The following is a 23,267-nucleotide window of genomic DNA, read 5'->3' on the forward strand; positions in this document are numbered from 1 at the left end:
GGCCCGTTTCCTCGCCCGCATGCGTCTTACTGGTGGTGAGTTGATCAGCTTCTCCTTCAGAGCAGAAAGACCCAAGCTGGCTGTCATTTATCTCAACCTGGTGGAAGATGATGAAGATGACGAAGATGATGAACATGACGAAGATGATGCAGATGAAGAAGATGATGAAGATAATGAGGACCCACTCGATGAATATGATGAGAACCCACTTCATGAAGCCATCATAGCTCAAAGAATGAGGCTGAGCGAGGAGGAGGTGTGCAAGCTATGGGACATAATTCCACCACATGCTGACTTTGTCGGGGTGCCATTCGTGACCCGCCTGACAAGTACCATGGTCGATCGACATGATATGGTATGTTATACTTACAAATGCAAATTATCCGATGATATGCTTAATATAGAGTCCAATGATATGTTGTGTGGAATCTAGTCGTTGATATGCTTTAGTGTAGAGTCTGATCACATGCTTATTAGTGTAGAATCCAAGGAACTATTAATAGTGTAGATAATCCATATATACTTATTAGTAGAATTCATGATTAATTAGTACAAATGCATAGTGCTGTGACTTTTGATAGTGTAGAAATCTAGACTTAATAGAAATATATTTGAAAGAGTATGTGTGAGGCTATTTATTAATTGATATCTTTTTCTTATTCAAAAATTGCCAAAGAACCTATCTGTGAGTTGTGGTATCGAGCCTGATGAAGAAGGCTCAGCTGGACTATGCCTTACCGCAAGGGGCTCCGTCACCACCTGTACTTACCGCATGGACACAGACGGTCGCACACACTTAAACTCGGTTGGGTGGAAGAGATTCCTCGTTGGCAAGAATCTTCGTGTTGGACAGGCCATCCTAATTACTATCAGGAACACCCACCGCCCAGGCTTGAGGATGATGATCATTGTCGATATCATCTAGAACTACATATGTGTGTGTGGCTATATCATCTAGAACTACATATGATGATCGTCGTCGATATCATGTAGAACTACATATGATGATCGTCGTCGATATCATCTAGAACTAAATATGATGATCGTCGTCGATGTCACCTTGTACTGCTTGAGGATGCATGTTGAGTATATATGAAATTGTTACCTAGTACTCCCTCGGTTCCAAATTACTCGTCGTGGTTTTAGTTCCAATTTGAACTAAAATCACGACGAGTAATTTGGAACCGAGGGAGTACTACCTAGTACCTATAATGCTTTATGAAATTGATATCTAGTAGTACCTAGTATCTGGAAATTGCAGTTTATTGAAGCTGGAGTGGGGAAATGGTGAAAGATATAACAGTAGCGCGGGCTCAGGAAATCGCTACAGCTAACTAATAGCAGCGCATTCGGGAAACGCGCTACTGATATAGTCAATAGTAGTAGCGTGGGCGCAGACAGCGCTACTACTAACAGTTAGCTATAGCGCCTTATTGGTCGCGCGGGTGCCCGCGCTGCTGATAGCCTCAAAACCCGCGCTACTGTTAAAAAGTTGCTTGTGAAAAATTGCTTGTGAAAAGTTGCTTGTGAAAAATTTCCCTGTCCAAACTTTGTTTGTGACACACAAATTCAAATACCACGTTTACTTGGGGCTTCCTTTATGAAGCTTTTCCTCTTGCATATGATTATACTTGTACAACTTCGTTCCTTGTTCGTGTATTACGCCACAATATGCACCATATTGACCTAAGTGATTTGCAAGCTGGGTCGCCTGGCTCCTGTGCTTACCCCTATGTTCCTGATTGTTCGGCTAGGGAGTAAAGGGAGCACCTCTGCGATTGTCACGGCCGGTTCTTCCGAGCTCTGACCTCAGACTGGGTGAAGCCAAAAGCTAGCACTCTTACTGTTTTCAATCATGGTCGGCACACAACGGAACTCATGAGTACAAAAATTCTATTGCACAAGTCTCATAATAACAATGAGCAACCGAACAAAGGTATCGGTGGGGGTACTATTTTCTTCGAAGATGCTTCTTACACTTTGTTAGTAATATAGTATAAGTTCCCTGAGCGCGCTTTGTCTGTTACAACCTTATGGCCGGATTGCCTGGTTATCGGAAACACCGTCGATATTCTCGACAGATGGAGTACATAACACTTTTCGGCCCTTGGCCGAAGAGGGAGAAGCCGACGGTGGATTAAGACGCGTTTGAAGTTCGGGTGAACACATATATGATATAAGTACTTCGGTACATACAATCATTATACATAAAATTCTTTTTACCCAAGTCACTTGGGGGCTCTTAAATTTATATGAGCTATTTTATAATAAGTGTTCTTCTTCCTAGTCGTTGCAAAGTTTTTTTCTATCACTCCTTTTTCGATGCAAGTGTGTGGTCAATAGCCCGATTTCCCTCTCATCCCACTTCGAGATAGGAGGTTGAAGCCGTAGGCTGACCCGCTTGAAGTCTTGAGATAGGATGTGTCATGTTAAAGCACGACATAAGCACAATTTTTTCTCTAAGACCAATTTTCTGATTGGCACCGAACAATTAATCTAGTTCGGACATTGAGTGTTTACTGATGTTTTTTAGTTTTCCAATCCTATGGCACTTTTCAACTATTTGTGTGTTTTCTGCATAAGTCTCGCAGTGCAACGCCGGACACCTTTAGAGATTCGGCAAAAATTCTTGGATATTGCTATATATGCATCGGTTTCAAATTGTGTCTTCGGTCGATAGTTGGGTTGCCCGGCTCCTGTGCTTGCCTCCTACATTCCGCTTTGTTCAGTTAGGTGTGCAAAAGGAGAACCACTGCGATTGTGCTTCCAGCTCGCATGGTTAAGCACCTTGGTGAAGAAAGCCGAAAACTGACTATCACAATAAAGCATAAACCGGTCAGCAATCCGATGACTATATTAAATGACGGGCCATTCATAACACTGGCCGAAGTGTTTAGGGCGTGGCCTAGGCTATCGCTGAACACTAAGCGGGGGGCTACTTGCTGGCCCCCCAACTTTAAGCTCCTATGACTAAGTGAAAATTATAAAGCCCGCATATCTGATTGCCTCGTTTCCGCCAACACAACCGCCTTCGGGCACCGAGACATCGGCTAAGGGTTGTTTTGTTATTTAGGAAACACCCTGCATAGCATCTACAAGGGGGTAGAACCCGATGATGGGCCACTTTCAGATTATAAACGGTTGCAACAGAGGTAAAAACTTGGTTCATTTAGACCACAAAGTTTGGAAGCTTTCCCCGAACTAAATCCTCAGTATTTTCCTCCCACATTGATCGGAGCTGAGGTTTCATGATCATGCTTAGCATGACAACCCATAGAAAGGAACCGATAGCGGGACTATTTTCTTTGGACGATGTTTCTTATGCTAAACAATAATATAACATGTCTCTTTGCGTACCTTTGTTTATGAAACCGTATGGCCGGATTGCCTTGTTTGCCGTAAATCTTAGCCCTCATAAAGGCTTTATAAAGTAGGACAAATACTCCTCGGCTGCTGGCCGAGGAGGTTGAAGCTGATGGTCGGTCAACAAAGTTTTGTACAATGCGGATCCGAGCATTAATGACATAAAGTACTTGGATACATAGAGTCATTACACATAACTTGTGATTTTACTATGGATATCGATCCTTAATTCAGCCTCCTGTGCCCGCATTAAGGCTCAGGGGCTACTAGGCTTCGGGCTTATTATTTACACATATTAAAAGGGCACATCGATCCCCTAATCTGGTGTTGCCACCCAACCAATGTCTCGGGGGCTACTGCATTGGCAATCCAATGCAGAAAATTAAAAGTGCAATATAGTTTTCGAGGAGATTATTATCCTCAGGTTGGTCGGCCGCACCCAACCCGAGTCTCGAGCACTTTGCACACTGCATTTCTATTCCTATGTATGCTGCCGAGCTAGGAGTTGATCCTCAGGCCGATTTCGCGCATCGACCTAAGTCTCAGGGGCTACTAGGATCAGCGGTTTCATGTTTTCCTTCAGATGCATCCCGGACATAGTCTGGCGTTGGAGCTCGGATACAGTCCGGTGTTGGTGCTCGACTACAATAGACACCCCGGAAGCAGTCTGGCATAAAGTTCAGACGCTAGTGGTTGGCTCCATAGAGGGCATTCCTGGCATTAAGCTCGGCTAAACTCCTTCAACTTTTTGAACCCAGATGATCTATGACATCTCGGATACAGTCCGGCGTTGGAGCTTGGACACAGTCTGGTGTTAGAGCTTGGATATATTCCGGCGTTGGAGCTCGGAAGCAGTTCGGCGTTGGTGCTTGGCTACAAAAGATACCTCGAATGCAATCCGGCGTTGGAGCTCGGACGCAAGAGGACGCTGCCGCCGGGGATAACTTCAAACCTGAAGTGCGGCATAATGATAACAAGGCATTGATAAAGGACAGAAACTTAAAGGGGCTCCTCGGATACCCGACATATAAACTCTTCGGATTTACTTTGCGATCCTCAAGATCGAAGATGAGAAGATTTGTTGAACCAGTTTTCAAGACCGACGACCGAAGATGAACAACAGTTCGGAAGAATCGAGGAGCGTCCCCAACTTGAAGACCAGTTCAGGGGGCTACTGACGGTGTCCTGGACTAGGGGGTACTCACCACGTCGTCCCCCGATCAGTTAGATTGGGCTGAGGACCCCCCTGGCCGTATATGTTGGAAATATGCTCTAGAGGCAATAATAAAATGGTTATTATTATATTTCTTTGTTCATGATAATTGTCTGTTATTGATGCTATAATTGTGTTATCCGGAATTCGTAATACACGTGTGAATACATAGACCACAACATGTCCCTAGTGAGCCTCTAGTTGACTAGCTCGTTGATCAACAGATAGTCATGGGTTTCCTGACTATGGGCATTGGATGTCATTGATAACGGGATCACATCATTAGGAGAATGATGTGATGGACAAGACCCAATCCTAAGCATAGCTCAAAGATTGTGTAGTTCGTTTAGCTAGAGCTTTTCCAAATGTCAAGTATCATTTCCTTAGACCATGAGATTGTGCAACTCCCGGATACTGTAGGAGTGCTTTGGGTGTGCCAAACATCACAACGTAACTGGGTGACTATAAAGGTGCACTACAGGTATCTCCGAAAGTGTCTGTTGGGTTGGCACAAATCGAGACTAGGATTTGTCACTCCATATGACGGAGAGGTATCTCTGGGCCCACTCGGTAATGCATCATCATAATGAGCTCAATGTGACCAAGTGTCTGGTCACGGGATCATGCATTACGGTACGAGTAAAGTGACTTGCCGGTAACGAGATTAAACGAGGTATTGGGATACCGACGATCGAGTCTCGGGCAAGTAACGTACAGATTGACAAAGGGAATTGTATATAGGGTTGCTTGAATCCTCGACATCATGGTTCATCCGATGAGATCATCGAGGAGCATGTGGGAGCCAACATGGGTATCAAGATCCCGCTGTTGGTTATTGACCGGAGAGGCATCTCGGTCATGTCTGCGTGTCTCCCGAACCCGTAGGGTCTACACACTTAAGGTTCGGTGACGCTAGGGTTGTAGAGATATGAGTATGCAGTAAACCAAAAGTTGTTCGGGGTCCCAGATGAGATCCCGGACATCACAAGGAGTTCCGGAATGGTCCGGAGGTAAAGAATTATATATAGGAAGTCAGGTTTCGGCCATCGGGAAAGTTTCGGGGGTCACCGGTATTGTACCGGGACCACCGGAAGGGTCCCGAGGGTCCACCGGGTGGGGGCACCTATCCTGGAGGGCCCCATGGGCTGAAGTGGGAGGGGAACCAGCCCCTGGTGGGCTGGTGCGCCCCCCCTTGGGGGCCCCCTGCGCCTAAGGTTGGGAAACCCTAGGGGTGGGGGCGCCTCCACCTGGCTTGGGGGGCAAGTTTCCCCCCTGGCCGCCGCCCCCCCTTGGATATCCCATCTCCTAGGGCCGGCGCCCCCTAGGGGGCCTATATAAAGAGGGGGGTGGGAGGGCAGCCGCACCCATGCTCGCGCCTCCCTCTCCCCTTGCTACACCTCTCCCTCTCGCAGAAGCTTGGCGAAGCCCTACCGAGATCGCTGCTGCATCCACCACCACGCCGTCGTGCTGCTGGATCTTCATCAACCTCTCCTTCCCCCTTGCTGGATCAATAAGGAGGAGACGTCTTCCTCAACCGTACGTGTGTTGAATGTGGAGGTGTTGTCCGTTCGGCGCTAGGATCTCCGGTGATTTGGATCACGACGAGTACGACTCCCTCAACCCCGTTATCTTGAACGCTTCCGCTTGCAATCTACAAGGGTATGTAGATGCACTCCTCTCTCTTGTTGCTAGATTAACTCATAGATTGATCTTCGTGAAAGCGTAGAATTTTTTTATTTTCTGCAACATTCCCCAACAGTGGCATCATGAGCTAGGTCTATGCGTAGTTCTCTTTGCACGAGTAGAACACAATTTGTTGTGGGCGTAGATGTTTTCAACTTTCTTGCCACTACTAGTCTTATTTTGCTTCAGCGGTATTGTGGGATGAAGCGGCCCGGACCGACCTTACACGTACGCTTACGTAAGACAGGTTCCACCGACTGACATGCACTAGTTGCATAAGGTGGCTAGCGGGTGTCTGTCTCTCCCACTTTAGTTGGAGCGGATTCGATGAAAAGGGTCCTTATGAAGGGTAAATAGAAGTTGGCAAATCACGTTGTGGCTTTTACGTAGGTAAGAAAACGTTCTTGCTAGAACCCTATTACAGCCACGTAAAACATGCAACAACTATTAGAGGACGTCTAACTTGTTTTTGCAGCATGTGATTGTGATGTGATATGGCCAAAAGTTGCGATGAATGATGAATGATATATATGTGATGTATGAGATCATGTTCTTGTAATAGGAATCACGACTTGCATGTTGATGAGTATGACAACCGGCAGGAGCCATAGGAGTTGTCTTAATTATTGTATGACCTGCGTGTCATTGATTCAACGCCATGTAATTACTTTACTTTATTGCTAAACCGTTAGCCATAGTAGTAGAAGTAATAGTTGGCGAGCAACCCCATGGAGACACGATGATGGAGATCATTTTGTCATGCCGGTGACGAAGATGATCATGGAGCCCCGAAGATGGAGAACAAAGGAGCTATATGATATTGGCCATATCATGTCACTACTATTTGATTGCATGTGATGTTTATCATGTTTTTGCATCTTGTTTACTCAGAACGACGGTAGTAAATAAGATGATCCCTCATAATAATTTCAAGAAAGTGTTCCCCCTAACTGTGCGCCATTGCGAAAGTCCGTTGTTTCGAAGCACCACGTGATGATCGGGTGTGATAGATTCTAACATTCACATACAACGGGTGTAAGACAGATTTACACACGCATAAACACTTAGGTTAACTTGACGAGCCTAGCATGTATAGACATGGCCTCGGAACACATGAGACCGAAAGGTTGAACATGAGTCGTATGGAAGATACGATCAACATGGAGATGTTCACCGATGATGACTAGTCCGTCTCACGTGATGATCGGACACGGCCTAGTCAACTCGGATCATGTATCACTTAGATGACTAGAGGGATGTCTAATCTGAGTGGGAGTTCATTAAATAATTTGATTAGATGAACTTAATTATCATGAACTTAGTCTAAAATCTTTACAATATGTCTTGTAGATCAAATGGCCCACGTTACCCTCAACTTCAATGCGTTCCTAGAGAAAACCAAGCTGAAAGACGATGGCAGCAACTATACGGACTGGGTCCGGAACCTGAGGATCATCCTCATAGCTGCAAAGAAAGATTATGTCTTAGAAGCACCGCTAGGTGAAGCTCCCATCCCAGAGAACCAAGATGTTATGAACGCTTGGCAGTCTCGTGCTAATGATTACTCCCTTGTTCAGTGTGGCATGCTTTACAACTTAGAACCGGGGCTCCAAAAGCGTTTTGAGCAACATGGAGCATATGAGATGTTCGAAGAGCTGAAAATGGTTTTCCAAGCTCATGCCCGGGTCGAGAGATATGAAGTCTCCGACAAGTTCTTCAGTTGTAAGATGGAGGAAAACAGTTCTGTCAGTGAGCACATACTCAAAATGTATGGGTTGCACAACCGCTTAACTTTGCTGGGAGTTAACCTCCCGGATGACGCGGTTATTGACAGAATCCTTCAGTCGCTTCCACCAAGCTACAAGAGCTTTGTGATGAACTTCACTATGCAGGGGATGGAAAAGACCATTCCTGAGGTATATTCAATGCTGAAATCAGCGGAGGTAGAGATCAAGAAGGAACATCAAGTGTTGATGGTGAATAAAACCACTAAGTTCAAGAAAGGCAAGGGTAAGAAGAACTTCAAGAAGGACGGCAAGGGAGTTGCCGCGCCCGGTAAGCCAGTTGCCGGGAAGAAGTCAAAGAATGGACCCAAGCCTGAAACTGAGTGCTTTTATTGCAAGGGAAGCGGACACTGGAAGCGGAACTGCCCCAAATACTTAGCGGACAAAAAGGTCGGCAACACTAAAGGTATATGTGATATACATGTAATTGATGTGTACCTTACCAGTACTCGTAGTAGCTCCTGGGTATTTGATACCGGTGCCGTTGCTCATATTTGTAACTCAAAGCAGGAGCTACGGAATAAGCGGAGACTGGCGAAGGACGAGGTGATGATGCGCGTCGGGAATGGTTCCAAGGTCGATGTGATCGCCGTCGGCATGCTACCTCTACATTTACCTACGGGATTAGTTTTAAACCTCAATAATTGTTATTTAGTACCAGCTTTGAGCATGAACATTGTATCTGGATCTCGTTTAATACGAGATGGCTACTCATTTAAATCCGAGAATAATGGTTGTTCTATTTATATGAGAGATATGTTTTATGGTCATGCCCCGATGGTCAATGGTTTATTCTTAATGAATCTCGAACGTGATGTTACACATATTCATAGTGTGAATACCAAAAGATGTAAGGTTGATAACGATAGTCCCACATACTTGTGGCACTGCCGCCTTGGTCACATTGGTGTCAAGCGCATGAAGAAGCTCCATGCTGATGGACTTTTAGAGTCTCTCGATTATGAATCATTTGACACATGCGAACCATGCCTCATGAGCAAAATGACCAAGACTCTGTTCTCCGGAACAATGGAGCGAGCAACCAACTTATTGGAAATCATACATACTAATGTGTGCGGTCCAATGAGCGTTGAGGCTCGCGGAGGATATCGTTATGTTCTCACTCTCACTGAGGACTTGAGTAGATATGGGTATGTCTACTTGATGAAACACAAGTCTGAGACCTTTGAAAAGTTCAAGGAATTTCAGAATGAGGTAGAGAATCAACGTGACCGAAAGATAAAGTTCCTATGATCAGATCGTGGAGGAGAATATTTAAGTCACGAATTTGGTACGCACTTAAAGAAATGTGGAATCCTTTCACAACTCACGCCGCCTGGAACACCTCAGCGTAACGGTGTGTCTGAACGTCATAATCGCAATTTATTGGATATGGTGTGATCTATGATGTCTCTTACCGATTTACCGCTATCTTTTTGGGGATACGCTCTAGAGACAGCTACATTCACTTTAAATAGGGCACCGTCTAAATCCATTGAGACGACACCGTATGAATTATGGTTTGGGAAGAAACCTAAGCTGTCGTTTCTAAAAGTTTGGGGACGCGATGCTTATGTCAAGAAACTTCAACCTGAAAAGCTCGAACCCAAGTCATAAAAATGCGTCTTCATAGGATACCCTAAGGAAACCATTGGGTATGCCTTCTACCTCAGATCCGAATGCAAGATCTTTGTTGCCAAGAACGGGTCCTTTCCGGAGAAAGAGTTTCTCTCGAGAGAAGTAAGTGGGAGGAAAGTGGAACTTGATGAAGTACTACCTCTTGAACCGGTGAGTAGCGCAGCTCAGGAAGATATTCCTGTGGTGCCAGCGCCAACTGAAGAGGAAGTTAATGATGATGATCAAGGTACTTCGGATCAAGTTACTACTGAACTTCGTAGGTCCACGAGGACACGTTCCACACCAGAGTGGTATGGCAACCCTGTCCTGGAAATCATGTTGTTAGACAACGGTGAACCTTCGAACTATGAAGAAGCGATGGCGGGCCTAGATTCCAACAAATGGCTTGAAGCCATGCAATCCGAGATAGGATCCATGTATAAAAACGAAGTATGGACTTTGACAGACTTGCCCGATGATCGGAGAGCGATAGAAAACAAATGGATCTTTAAGAAGAAGACGGACGCGGATGGTAATGTTACCATCTATAAAGCTCGACTTGTCGCTAAGGGTTATCGGCAAGTTCAAGGGGTTGACTACGATGAGACATTCTCTCCCGTAGCGAAGCTAAAGTCCACCTGAATCATGTTAGCAATTGCCGCATACTATGATTATGAGATATGGCAAATGGACGTCAAAACGGCATTCCTTAACGGTCATCTTAAGGAAGAACTGTATATGATGCAGACGGAAGGTTTTGTCGACCCTGAGAATGCTAACAAGGTATGCAAGCTCCAGCGATCCATTTATGGGCTGGTGCAAGCATCTCGAAGTTGGAACATTCGCTTTGATGAGATGATCAAAGCGTTTGGGTTTATGCAGACTTATGGAGAAGCCTGCGTTTACAAGAAAGTGAGTGGGAGCTCTGTAGCATTTCTCATATTATATGTAGATGACATACTTTAGATGGGAAATGATATAGAACTTTTGGACAGCATTAAGGCCTACTTGAATAAGTGTTTTTCAATGAAGGACCTTGGAGAAGCTGCTTACATACTAGGCATCAAGATCTATAGGGATAGATCAAGACGCCTCATAGGTCTTTCACAAAGCACATACCTTGATAAGATATTGAAGAAGTTCAATATGGATCAGTCTAAGAAGGGGTTCTTGCCTGTGTTGCAAGGTGTAAAATTGAGCTCAGCTCAATGCCCGACCACGGCAAAAGATATAGAAGAGATGAGTGTCATCCCCTATGCCTCAGACATAGGGTCTATTATGTATGTCATGCTGTGTACCAAACCTGATGTAAGCCTTGCCGTAAGTTTGGTACGAAAGTACCAAAGTAATCCCGGCAAGGAACACTGGACAGCGGTCAAGAATATCCTAAAGTACCTGAAGAGGACTAAGGATATGTTTCTCGTTTTTGGAGGTGAAGAAGAGCTTGTCGTAAAGGGTTACATCGACGCTAGCTTCGACACATATCTGGATGACTCGAAGTCACAAACCAGATATGTGTATATTTTGAATGGTGGGGCAGTAAGCTGGTGCAGTTGCAAGCAAAGCATCGTGGCGGGATCTACATGTGAAGCAGAGTACATGGCAGCCTCGGAGGCAACGCATGAAGCTATCTGGGTGAAGGAGTTCATCACCGACCTAGGAGTCATACCCAATGCGTCGGGGCCGATCAAACTCTTCTGTGACAACACTGGAGCTATTGCACTTGCCAAGGAGCCCAGGTTTCACAAGAAGACCAGGCACATCAAGCATCGCTTCAACTCCATTCATGAAAATGTTCAAGATGGAGACATAGATATTTGTAAAGTACATACGGACCTGAATGTAGCAGATCCGTTGACTAAACCTCTCCCTAGAGCAAAACAGGATCAACACCAGAATTCCATGGGTGTTCAATTCATCACAATGTAACTAGATTATTGAACTCTAGTGCAAGTGGGAGATTGTTGGAAATATGCCCTAGAGGCAATAATAAAATGGTTATTATTATATTTCTTTGTTCATGATAATTGTCTGTTATTCATGCTATAATTGTGTTATCTGGAAATTGTAATACACGTGTGAATACATAGACCACAACATGTCCCTAGTGAGCCTCTAGTTGACTAGCTCGTTGATCAACAGATAGTCATGGGTTTCCTAACTATGGGCATTGTATGTCATTGATAACGGGATCACATCATTAGGAGAATGATGTGATGGACAAGACCCAATCCTAAGCATAGCTCAAAGATCATGTAGTTCGTTTAGCTAGAGCTTTTCCAAATGTCAAGTATCATTTCCTTAGACCATGAGATTGTGCAACTCCCGGATACCGTAGGAGTGCTTTGGGTGTGCCAAACGTCACAACGTAACTAGGTGACTATAAAGGTGCACTACGGGTATCTCTGAAAGTGTCTGTTGGGTTGGCACGAATCAAGACTGGGATTTGTCACTCCGTATGACGGAGAGGTATCTCTGGGCCCACTCGGTAATGCATCATCATAATGAGCTCAATGTGACCAAGTGTCTAGTCACAGGATCATGCATTACGGTACGAGTAAAGTGACTTGCCGGTAACGAGATTAAACGAGGTATTGGGATACTGACGATCGAGTCTCGGGCAAGTAACGTACTGATTGACAAAGGGAATTGTATACAGGTTGCTTGAATCCTCGACATCGTGGTTCATCGGATGAGATCATCGAGGAGCATGTGGAGCCAACATGGGTATCCAGATCCCGCTGTTGGTTATTGACCGGAGAGGCGTCTCGGTCATGTCTGCGTGTCTCCCGAACCCGTAGGGTCTACACACTTAAGGTTCGGTGACGCTAGGGTTGTAGAGATATGAGTATGCAGTAAACTGAAAGTTGTTCGGGGTCCCGGATGAGATCCCGGACGTCACGAGGAGTTCCAGAATGGTCTGGAGGTAAAGAATTATATATATGAAGTCAGGTTTCGGCCATCGGGAATGTTTCGGGGGTCACCGGTATTGTACCGGGACCACTGGAAGGGTCCCGGGGGTCCACCGGGTGGGGCCACCTATCCCGAAGGGGCCCATGGGCTGAAGTGGGAGGGGAACCAGCCCTTGGTGGGCTGGTGCGCCCCCCTTGGGCCCCCCTTGCGCCTAGGGTTGGGAAACCCTAGGGGTGGGGGCGCCTCCACCTGGCTTGGGGGGCAAGTTTCCCCCTGGCCGCCGCCCCCCCTTGGAGATCCCATCTCCTAGGGCCGGCGCCCCCCCCCCCCTAGCGGGCCTATATAAAGAGGGGGGAGGGAGGGCAGCCGCACCCATGCTCTTGGCGCCTCCCTCTCCCCTTGCTACACCTCTCCCTCTCGCAGAATCTTGGCGAAGCCCTGCCGAGATCGCTACTGCATCCACCACCACGCCATCGTGCTTCTGGATCTTCATCAACCTCTCCTTCCCCCTTGCTGGATCAAGAAGGAGGAGACATCTTCCTCAACCGTACGTGTGTTGAACGCGGAGGTGTCGTCCGTTCGGCGCTAGGATCTCCGGTGATTTGGATCACGACGAGTACGACCCCCTCAACCCCGTTCTCTTGAAGGCTTCCGCTCGCGATCTACAAGGGTATGTAGATGCACTCCTTTCTCTCGTTGCTAGATGAACTCATAGATTGATCTTGGTGAAAGCGTAGAAAATTTTTATTTTCTGCAATGTTCCCCAATAGTATACTCATGGGCCAGTTCGGACAGTTGCCGCATACAAGGAAGATTCCACAAGACTTGGTGATCAAGACAAGGACTCCTCCCCGACCGGCGTATTCGGCTAGGACTCTTGTTACCCTAGGCCTATGGTACATTATATAAACCGAGGCTAGGCTAGTCGATAGATTATTATAACATTACTCATCATACCTCTAGGGTTTAGACCACAACATATGATCTCGAGGTAGATCAACTCTTGTAACCCCTATATTCATTATAGCCAACCAAGCAGCATGTAGGGTATTATCTCATCAAGAGAGCCCGAAGCTGGGTAAAATCCCGTATTCATGTTACCATTGATCCTAAGACGCACAGCTTGGGACCCCCTACCCGAGATCCGCCGTTTTTGACACCGACACCCGGTAGGCATCCAACCTTTATTCTTCAACAATTATCGGTTAGTATCGGTTGAGCCTAAGTTTTTGCTTCTTCACATGAGTTGTGCTATTCTTGGAATGCCATTTTATTTTGTTTTGCTTGCTGTTTTAATAAAATACTTAGATCTGAAAGTTTTTAAATAAGAGAGAGTCCACAATTAGCTACCTATTTACTTAACTACTCGCTTGATCTTCACTTATATCTTTTTAGAGTAGCTTGTCATTTACTCTTGTGCTTCACTTATATCCTATGAGAAAATTGTTAAATGAATTGAATATCATGAAGTTGAAATTATATGTTCATATCATGGCTAGTAGTAGCTTCACATTGGGTTTAGAAAGTGAAATCTTTTGAAGCTTGACAATCACAATATTGTTCATACAAGCAATTCATGAATGATTAGTATAAGGAAGAGAACTTTCACATGCAAATATATTATCTTGGAAATCTTTTATGATTGTGAATACCCATTAATTATTTTCAAACTTGAGCAAATTAGTTGAAGTTGTACAAGGAAGACGACGTAATGAATTATGGTTGTGTATATTTGCATAGAATTTATATTGTCATAGATCCTCCAGCATGTGGTGTTTGCCTAGGATCTTTTGCTAGCCAAAAATTCGTACTAAGTAGAGATACTACGTGTGCATCCAAAAACCTTAAACCCAATTTCTTGCCATGAGTGTCCACCATACGTACGTATGGATTGAATAAGATCCTTCGAGTAAGTTATCATTGGTGCATAAAGCAATAAAAATTGCTCCTAAATATGTTTGATCTTTTATTGTAAGGGAAAATTGAGCATTGTACGAACTTGTGATGGCAAAGTAATAAAAGCGACGGACTACATAATAAAGGTTGCTATCATAAGGGGCAATATAACGTGACATTCCTTTGCATTAAGAGCTTGGGCATCCAAATAAAAAGTGCATGGCAACCTCTGCTTCCCTCTGCGAAGGGCCTATCTTTTACTTTTCTGTATTTACTTTTATGCAAAGAGTTAATAGTATAAATTAGCATTTCGACCTCGATTAATCTCTAGTTGGCAAGCATCATGTGGTGGGGAAAGATCTAGGCACATATGACCAGTCAAATATATTTGATCATGATTTATTATTGTTGACAATTATCTCTATGATAAATGAGTTGGGAGGCGAAATATTAAGCCCCTATCTTTCTGTGTGTTCGATGGATGCCAATTGTTCTAAGAATATGCTTTGAGTAGTAGCAATCATGGAAGACTACACGATGATTGAGTATGTAGAGCTCTTACTTAGACTTTGTTGAATAAGTTGAATTGCAATCGCTTGGTGACTAAGAACATATGTTGTTGAGTTTCAAGAGAATTCATTATTTGAACCTTAACATGTGAATTGGTTGCTACTTTAACATGAGAAGTTTTATGAGTTGCTATTATGATGCTAGGAAAAGTGATTGAAATTATCATTGATCAAACTTATGCACTTTGCTAGCATTCACACTTCATAATTTTTTTTCTTTTATCATTTACCTACTCGAGGACGAGCAGGAATTAAGCTTGGGGATGCTGATACATCTCCAACGTATCTATAATTTATGAAGTATTGATGCCATGTTTACAATAGTTTTATATGGTTTTGGTATGATTTGCATGGATCTAACCCGAACTAACGTTGTTTTCAGCGGAAGTAGCGTGGTGTTGTTTTTTTGTGCAGAAATGAAAGTTCTCCAAATGAGCTGAAACTTTTTGACGATATTTTCTGGAACAAAAGAGACCCCTGAAGCTTCGTGGAAGGACCATAAGGTGTAGGAGTAGGGCACAGGACACCGGGACGCGCTTGGGCCCTTGTCCGTGCCCCGGTGGGTTGTGCTCACCTCGAGGCCCATCTTCGCCTGAAACCAACGCCAAAAAAATCCTATAAATAGAGAAACCATCAGAAATAACCCTAGATAGGAAGTTTCGCCGCCACAAGCCTCTGTAGCCACAAAAAACCAATCTAGACTTCGTTCTGGCACTCTGTCGGAGGGGGAAATCACCACCGGTGGCCATCTTCATCATCTCAGCGGCCACCATGATAAGGAGGGAGTAGTCCACCCTCGGGGCTGAGGGTTTGTACCAGTAGCTATGTGTTTAATCTCTCTCTCTCTCTCTCTCTCTCTCTCTCTCTCTCTCTCGTGTTCTTGAGATGTCACAATCTTGATGTATCACGGGCTTTGTTAATATAGCCAGATCATATGGTGTTTTCCCCTCTCTATCTTGTTGTGATGAATTGAGTTTTCCCTTTGAGATTCTGTTCTTATCGGATTGAATACTTTTATGGATTTGAGAACACTTGATGTATATCTTGCTATGAATACCCGTGGTGACAATGGGGTATCATATTGATTCACTTGATATGTGCTTTGGCACTTAATTCTCGGATTCCGAAGGTGACATTGGGGTAATCTTGCATAGAGGTTGATGCACGTTCTTGTCATTGTTTCTCCGGTAGAAATCTTGGGGCACTCTTTGAGGTTCTTTGTGTTGGATTGGGTATTATGAATCCGAATTTTCTTTGGTGTTATTTTAGTATGAACTCTTGGATAGATCGAACGGAAAGAATAGCTTTGTGTTATTTTAGTACGAACTCTTGAATACATCGAACAGAAAGAATAGCTTTGAGGTGGTTTCGTACCCTACAAACAATTTCTTCTTATGTTCTCTGCTAGATAAGAACTTTGGAGTGATTCTTCATCGCACGTTGAGGGATGGTTATATGATCCAATTAGATTAGCATTGTTGAGAGATTGCACTAGCGGAAGTATGAACCCTAGGCCTCATTTTCAAGCATTGCAAAACTGTTTGTGCTGCGTTTTACTAATTGCTACCTTGCTGTTTTTTCTTGTACCTATTACAAAAATCAATATCTACTATCCATACTACACTTTTACTACCATCTCTTTGCCGAACTAGTGCACCTATACAATTTGTCATTGTATTTGGTGTGTTGGGGACACAAGAGACTTTTTGTTATTCGGTTGTAGGGTTGTTTGAGAGAGACCATGTTCATCCTACACCTCCCACGGATTGATAAACCTTAGGTCATCCATTTGAGGGAAAATTGCTACTATCCTACAAAACTCTGCGCTTGGAGGCCCAACACGAGTTTACAAGAATAAAGTTGCGTAGTAGACATCATGTTCCAGGTGGCGTGAGTTGTGATACTATTCCACATTGTTTTAAATGAACGCCAAACTTGTAACTCAAATATTCGCCTCCGCGAATAGATCGTAGAAACTTTATTTTCTTGTAACAATGATTCTCCACTTCACTCTGAAATTCTTTGAACTTCTCAAATGTTTCAGACTTGTGTTTCATTGAGTAGATATACCCATATCTTCTTAAATCATCTGTGAAGGTCAGAAAATAACGATACCCACTACGAGCCTCAACACTCATCGGACCGCATACTGAAGGAAATATGCCCTAGAGGAAATAATAAAGTTATTATTTATTTCCTTATATCATGATAAATGTTTATTATTCATGATAGAATTGTATTAACCGGAAACTTAGTACATGTGTGAATACATAGACAAAACATAGCGTCCCTAGTATGCCTCTACTGGACTAGCCCATTAATCAAAGATGGTTATGTTTCCTAACCATAGACTTGTGTTGTCATTTGATGAATGGGGTCACATCATTAGGATAATGATGTGATGGACATGACCCATCCATTAGCTTAGCATTATGATCGTTACAGTTTCATTGCTACTGCTTTCTTCATGACTTATACATGCTCCTCAGACTATGAGATTATGAAACTCCCGAATACCGGAGGAACACCTTGTGTGCTATCAAACATCACAACGTAAATGGGTGATTATAAAGATGCTCTACAGGTGTCTCCGAAGGTGTTTGTTGGGTTGGCATAGATCGAGATTAGGATTTGTCACTCCGAGTATCGGAGAGGTATCTTTGGGCCCTCTCGGTAATGCACATCACAATAAACCATGCAAGCAATGTGACTAATGAGTATGTTACGGGATGATATATTATGGAACGAGTAAAGAGACTTGTCGGTAATGAGATTGAACTAGGTATGAAGATACCGACGATCGAATCTCGGGCAAGTAACATACTGATGACAAAGGGAATAATGTATGTTGTCATAACGATTCAACTGATAAAGATCTTTGTAAAATATGTAGGAGCCAATATGGGCATCCAGGTTCCGCTATTGGTTATTGACCAGAGAGGTGACTCGGTCATGTCTACATAGTTCTCGAACCTGTAGGGTCGGCACGCTTAACGTTAATTGACGATATAGTATTATATGAGTTATGTATGTTGGTGACCGAATGTTGTTCGGAGTCTCGGATGTGATCACAGACATGACGAGGAACTCCGGAATGGTCTGAAGATAAAGATTGATATATGGGATAATAGTGTTTGGTCTCCGGAAGGGTTCCGAATGTGTCCCGGAATGTTTGGGTACGAGAACACTTTATTTGGGAAAAAAGGGAAACCCCACAAGGTTTTTGGAAAGTGCAAAAGGAAGTTTTGCGGACTCCAAGGGCCAGACGCCAGGGACCTTGGCATCTGGGTCCAGATGCCGGGAACCCTGGCATCTGGCCCTGGAGTCCAAGAAGGACTCTTGCCTTTCGGGTGAAACCGAATTTGTGGATGCTTTTACTCCAAGTTTCGACCCCAAGGCTCAACATATAAATAGAGGGCAGGGCTAGCACCCAAGACACATCAAGAAACACCAAGCCGTGTGCCAGCAACCCCGTCCCCTCTAGTTTATCCTCCGTCATAGTTACCATAGTGCTTAGGCGAAGCCCTGCGGAGATTGTTCTTCACCAATACCATCACCACATCGTCATGTTGCTGGAACTCATCTACTACTTCGCACGTCTTGCTGGATCAAGAACGTGAGGACGTCATCAAGTTGAACGTGTGCTGAACGCGGAGGTGTCATACGTTTGGTACTTGATCGGGACGAATCGTGAAGGTGTACGACTACATCAACCGCATTGATAAACGCTTCCACTTTGCGATCTTCAAGGGTATGAAGATACACTTGCCCTCTCGTTGCTATGCATCTCCTAGATAGATCTTGCGTGATCATAGGAAATTTTTGAAATTAAATTACTGCGTTCCCCAACACATACATCGGTATGTATTATTTCCAATAAGTCATTGGCTCGCTCCATTGTTCCGGAGAACGTAGTTTTAGTCATCTTGCCCATGAGGCATGGTTCACAAGTATCAAATGATTCATAATCAAGTGATTCCAAAAGTCCATCTGCAAGGAGTTTCTTCATGCGTTTTACACCAATATGACCTAAATGGCAGTGCCACAAATATGTTGCACCATCATTATCAACTTTACATATTTTGGCATCAATATTATGAATATGTGTATCACTATGATCGAGATTCAATAAACCATTAACATTGGGTGCATGACTGTAGAAGGTTTTATTCATGTAAACAGAATAACAACTATTCTCTGTCTTAAATGAATAACCATATTGCAATAAACACGATCCTATCTTGTTCATGCTCAATGCAAGCACCAAATAACATTTATTTAGGTTGAACACTAATCCCGAAAGTATAGGGAGTGTGCGATAATGATCATATCAATCATGGAACCACTTCCAACACACATCATCACTTCACCCTCCACTAGTCTCCATTTATTCTGCAACTCCTATTTTGAGTTACTAATCTTAGGAACTGAACAGGTATCAAATACCCAGGGGCTACTATGAGCACTAGTAAGGTACACATCAATAACATGTATATCAAATATACCTTTGTTCACTTTGCCATCCTTCTCAGCCGCAAAATATTTGGGGTAGTTCCGCTTCCAGTGACCATTTCCTTTGCAGTAGAAGCAATCAATTTCAGGCTTAGGTCCAGCTTTGGGCTTCTTCACGGGAGTGACAACTTGCTTTCCATTCTTCTTTAAGTTCCCTTTCTTTCCCTTGCCCTTTTCCTTGAAACTAGTAGTCTTGTTAACCATCAACACGATTCTCTTTCTTGATTTCTACCTTCGCCGATTTTAGCATCGCGAAGAGTCGGGGAACCTTTTTCGTTATCCCTTGCACAATATAGTTCATCATGAAGTTCTTGGTGACTACATAACTCTTTCAATCACTATCTTATCTGGAAGATTAACTCCCACTTGATTTAAGCGATTGTAGTGCCCAGACATTCTGAGCACATGCTCACTAGCTGACCTATTCTCCTCCATCTTGTAGGCAAAGTACTTGTCAGAGGGCTTATACCTCTCAACATAGGCATGAGTCTAAAATACCAATTTCAGCTCTTGGAACATCTCATATGCTCTATGGCATTCAAAACATCTTTGAAGTCTCGGTTCTAAGACGTAAAGCATGGCGCACTAAACTATCAAGTAGTCATCATCCCGAGCTTGCCAAACGTTCGTAACGTCTGCATATGCTCTTGCAATAGGTCTGTCACCTAGCGATGCATCAAGGACATAATTTTTCTATGCAACAATGAGGATAATCCTCAGATCATAGACCCAATCCGCTTCATTGCTACTATCATCTTTCAACTTATTTTTCTCTAGAAACATATCAAAAATAAACGGGGAGCTACAGCGCGAGCTATTGATCTACAACATAAATATGCAAATACTATTAGGACTAAGTTCATGATAATAATCATATTACTTAAGAATTCCCACTTAGATTGACATCCCTCAAGTCATCTAAATGATACGCGATCCAAATCAACTAAACCATGTCCGATCATCACGTGAGATGGAGTAGTCATCAATGGTGAACATCCCTATGTTGATCATATCTACTATATGATTCACGTTCGACCTTTCGGTCTCCAGTGTTCCGAGGCCATGTCTGTACATGCTAGGCTCATCAAGTTTAACCTGAGTATTCCGCATGTGCAAAATTGTCTTGCACCCGTTGTATGTGAACGTAGAGCCTATTTGAAGTGCAACTATCCATAGGTGGTTTTGATAATGATTAACAACATATAGCTCATTGAACTAATGCTATTTCAAGATAAATATTTCAGGAAAGTTCAATGATTGGCATGGCATGGACTAGGAATGTGGACCCCTCAAAATGCTAAGAACAAAGGATTGGCTCAAGCTCTAAAGTTCAAGACTCTACATTTTCTATTTCAGTGATCCAAGATCACATTGAGTCTATAGGAAAGTCAATACTATTAAAAGGGGATGAGGTGTTGCTTAATGGCTTGCTTGCTCAAAATGCTTAGTGATATGCTCCAAAGCCCTCAACCACTTTCTCATATCCACATATGTACCAAACCAAAAGTCAAACTCAGCCCCACCAATTTGATCCATCCGGCGCCATCGAGTTCATTTGACATAGCCACTGCCAGAAACCCTAGTCACTTCGGTTCAACCGATAGGGATCTCGGTCTCACCGAGATGGGGTTGCAAACTCTCTGTTTCCCTTTGTAATGTTTCGGTCCAACCGAGATGAGCAATCGGTCCCACTGAGTCTACAATGCAAACTCCCTATTTCCTTTTTGTCACGTTTCAGTCCCACCGAGACGAGCGAATCGGTCCCACCGAGTTTGCCTGACCAACTCCCTAGTTTGCTTATTACCAAAGTCGGTCCAACTGAGTTTGTGTAATCGGTCAAACTGAGATTATGTTATGCCCTAACCCTAATGATATCAGTCCCACCGTGTTGACATGTGGTCCCATCGAAATTCCTAACGGTCACATTATGAACTAAATTGGTCCGACCGAGTTTTATGATTCAGTCCCACCAAGTTTGGTGAATTGTTTGTAACGGTTAGATTTTGTGTGGAGGCTATATACCCCTCCACCCTCTCCTCATTCGTGAGGAAAGCCATCAGAACGTGCCTACATTTCCAGCATTCATTTTCTGAGAGAGAACCACCTACTCATGTGTTGAGTCTAAGATATTCCAATCCAACCATTTGAATCTTGATCTCTAGCCTTTCCCAAGTTGCTTTCCACTCAAATCATCTTTCCACCAAATCCAATCCTATGAGAGAGAGTTGAGTGTTGGGGAGACTATCACTTGAAGCACAAGAGCAAGGAGTTCATCAACAACACACCATCTATTACCTTTTGGAGAGTGGTGTCTCCTAGATTGGTTAGGTGTCACTTGGGAGCCTCCAACAAGATTGTGGAGTGAACCAAGGAGTTTGTAAGGGCAAGGGGATTGCCTACTTCATGAAGATCTACCCTAGTGAGGCAAGTCCTTCGTGGGCGATGGTCATGGTGGGATAGACAAGGTTGCTTCTTTGTGGACCCTTCATGGGTGGAGCCCTCCGTGGACTCGTGCAACCGCTACCCTTCATGGGTTGAAGTCTCCATCAACGTAGGTGTACGATAGCACCACCTATCGGAACCACGCCAAAAACATCCGTGTGTCCAATTGCGTTTGCACACTCCAATCCCATCCCTTTACTTTCTTGCAAGTTGCATGCTTTACTTTCTGCTGCTCATATACTCTTTGCATGCTTGCATGAATTGTATTAAGATTGCTTGACTTGTGCTAAGTTGCTAAAATCTGCCAAGAACTAAAATTGGGAAAAGGTTAAGTTTTTTATTTGGTAAAGTAGTCTAATCACCCCCCCCCCCTCTAGACATACTTTCGATCCTACAATTGATATCAGAGCTTTGGTCTCCATTTTCCTTGATTTCCATAGCTTTTGGTGATCATAGCCTTGGTTTCACAACCTAGGAGAGTGTGGCGTCTAGCGAGGGAAATTACCACCGTAGAGGTCCTTACTTTGATGGTACTAATTTTGCTAGTTGGAAGCATAAGATGAAAATGCATATTCTTGGACATAACCCCGCCGTTTGGGCTATTGTGTGTATTGGCTTGCAAGGTGAATTCTTCGATGGGAGAGAACCAAATCGTGAAGCTACCGCGGAAGAGTTAAAGATGATGCAATACAACACTCAAGCTTGTGATATCCTCTTCAACAGATTGTGCCCTGAAGAATTCAACAAAATTAGCCGCCTTGAGAATGCAAAGGAAATTTGGGATATTTTGATTGATATGCACAAAGGTACCTACTCCGTCAAGGAATCCAAATTGGATGTGCTTAAAAGTCAACTTGACAAGTTCAAAATGAAGGATGGTGAAGGTGTTGTTGAAATGTACTCTAGGCTTGCCCTCATCACAAATGAGATTACCGGCTTAGGAAGTGAAGAGATGACCAATAAATTCATCATCAAGAAGATCTTAAGAGCCTTGGATGGAAAATACGATACCGTGTGCACATTGATCCAAATGATGCCCAACTACAAAGATCTCAAGCCAACGGAAGTCATTGGAAGAATTGTTGCTCATGAGATGTCACTCAAGGATAAGGAAGAGCTTCACAACAAGTCAAGTGGTGCTTACAAGGGCTCATGTGATCCTCCTACATCATCAAGTGAGTAACAAACCTTCAATGAGGAATTGAGCCTAATGGTGAAAAACTTCAACAAGTTCTACAAGAATAGAAGCAAGGAAAGAAGTTCCAAGTCAAGGTC

Source organism: Triticum dicoccoides, chromosome 4B (assembly GCF_002162155.2).
Source record: "Triticum dicoccoides isolate Atlit2015 ecotype Zavitan chromosome 4B, WEW_v2.0, whole genome shotgun sequence".
NCBI lineage: Eukaryota > Viridiplantae > Streptophyta > Magnoliopsida > Poales > Poaceae > Triticum > Triticum dicoccoides.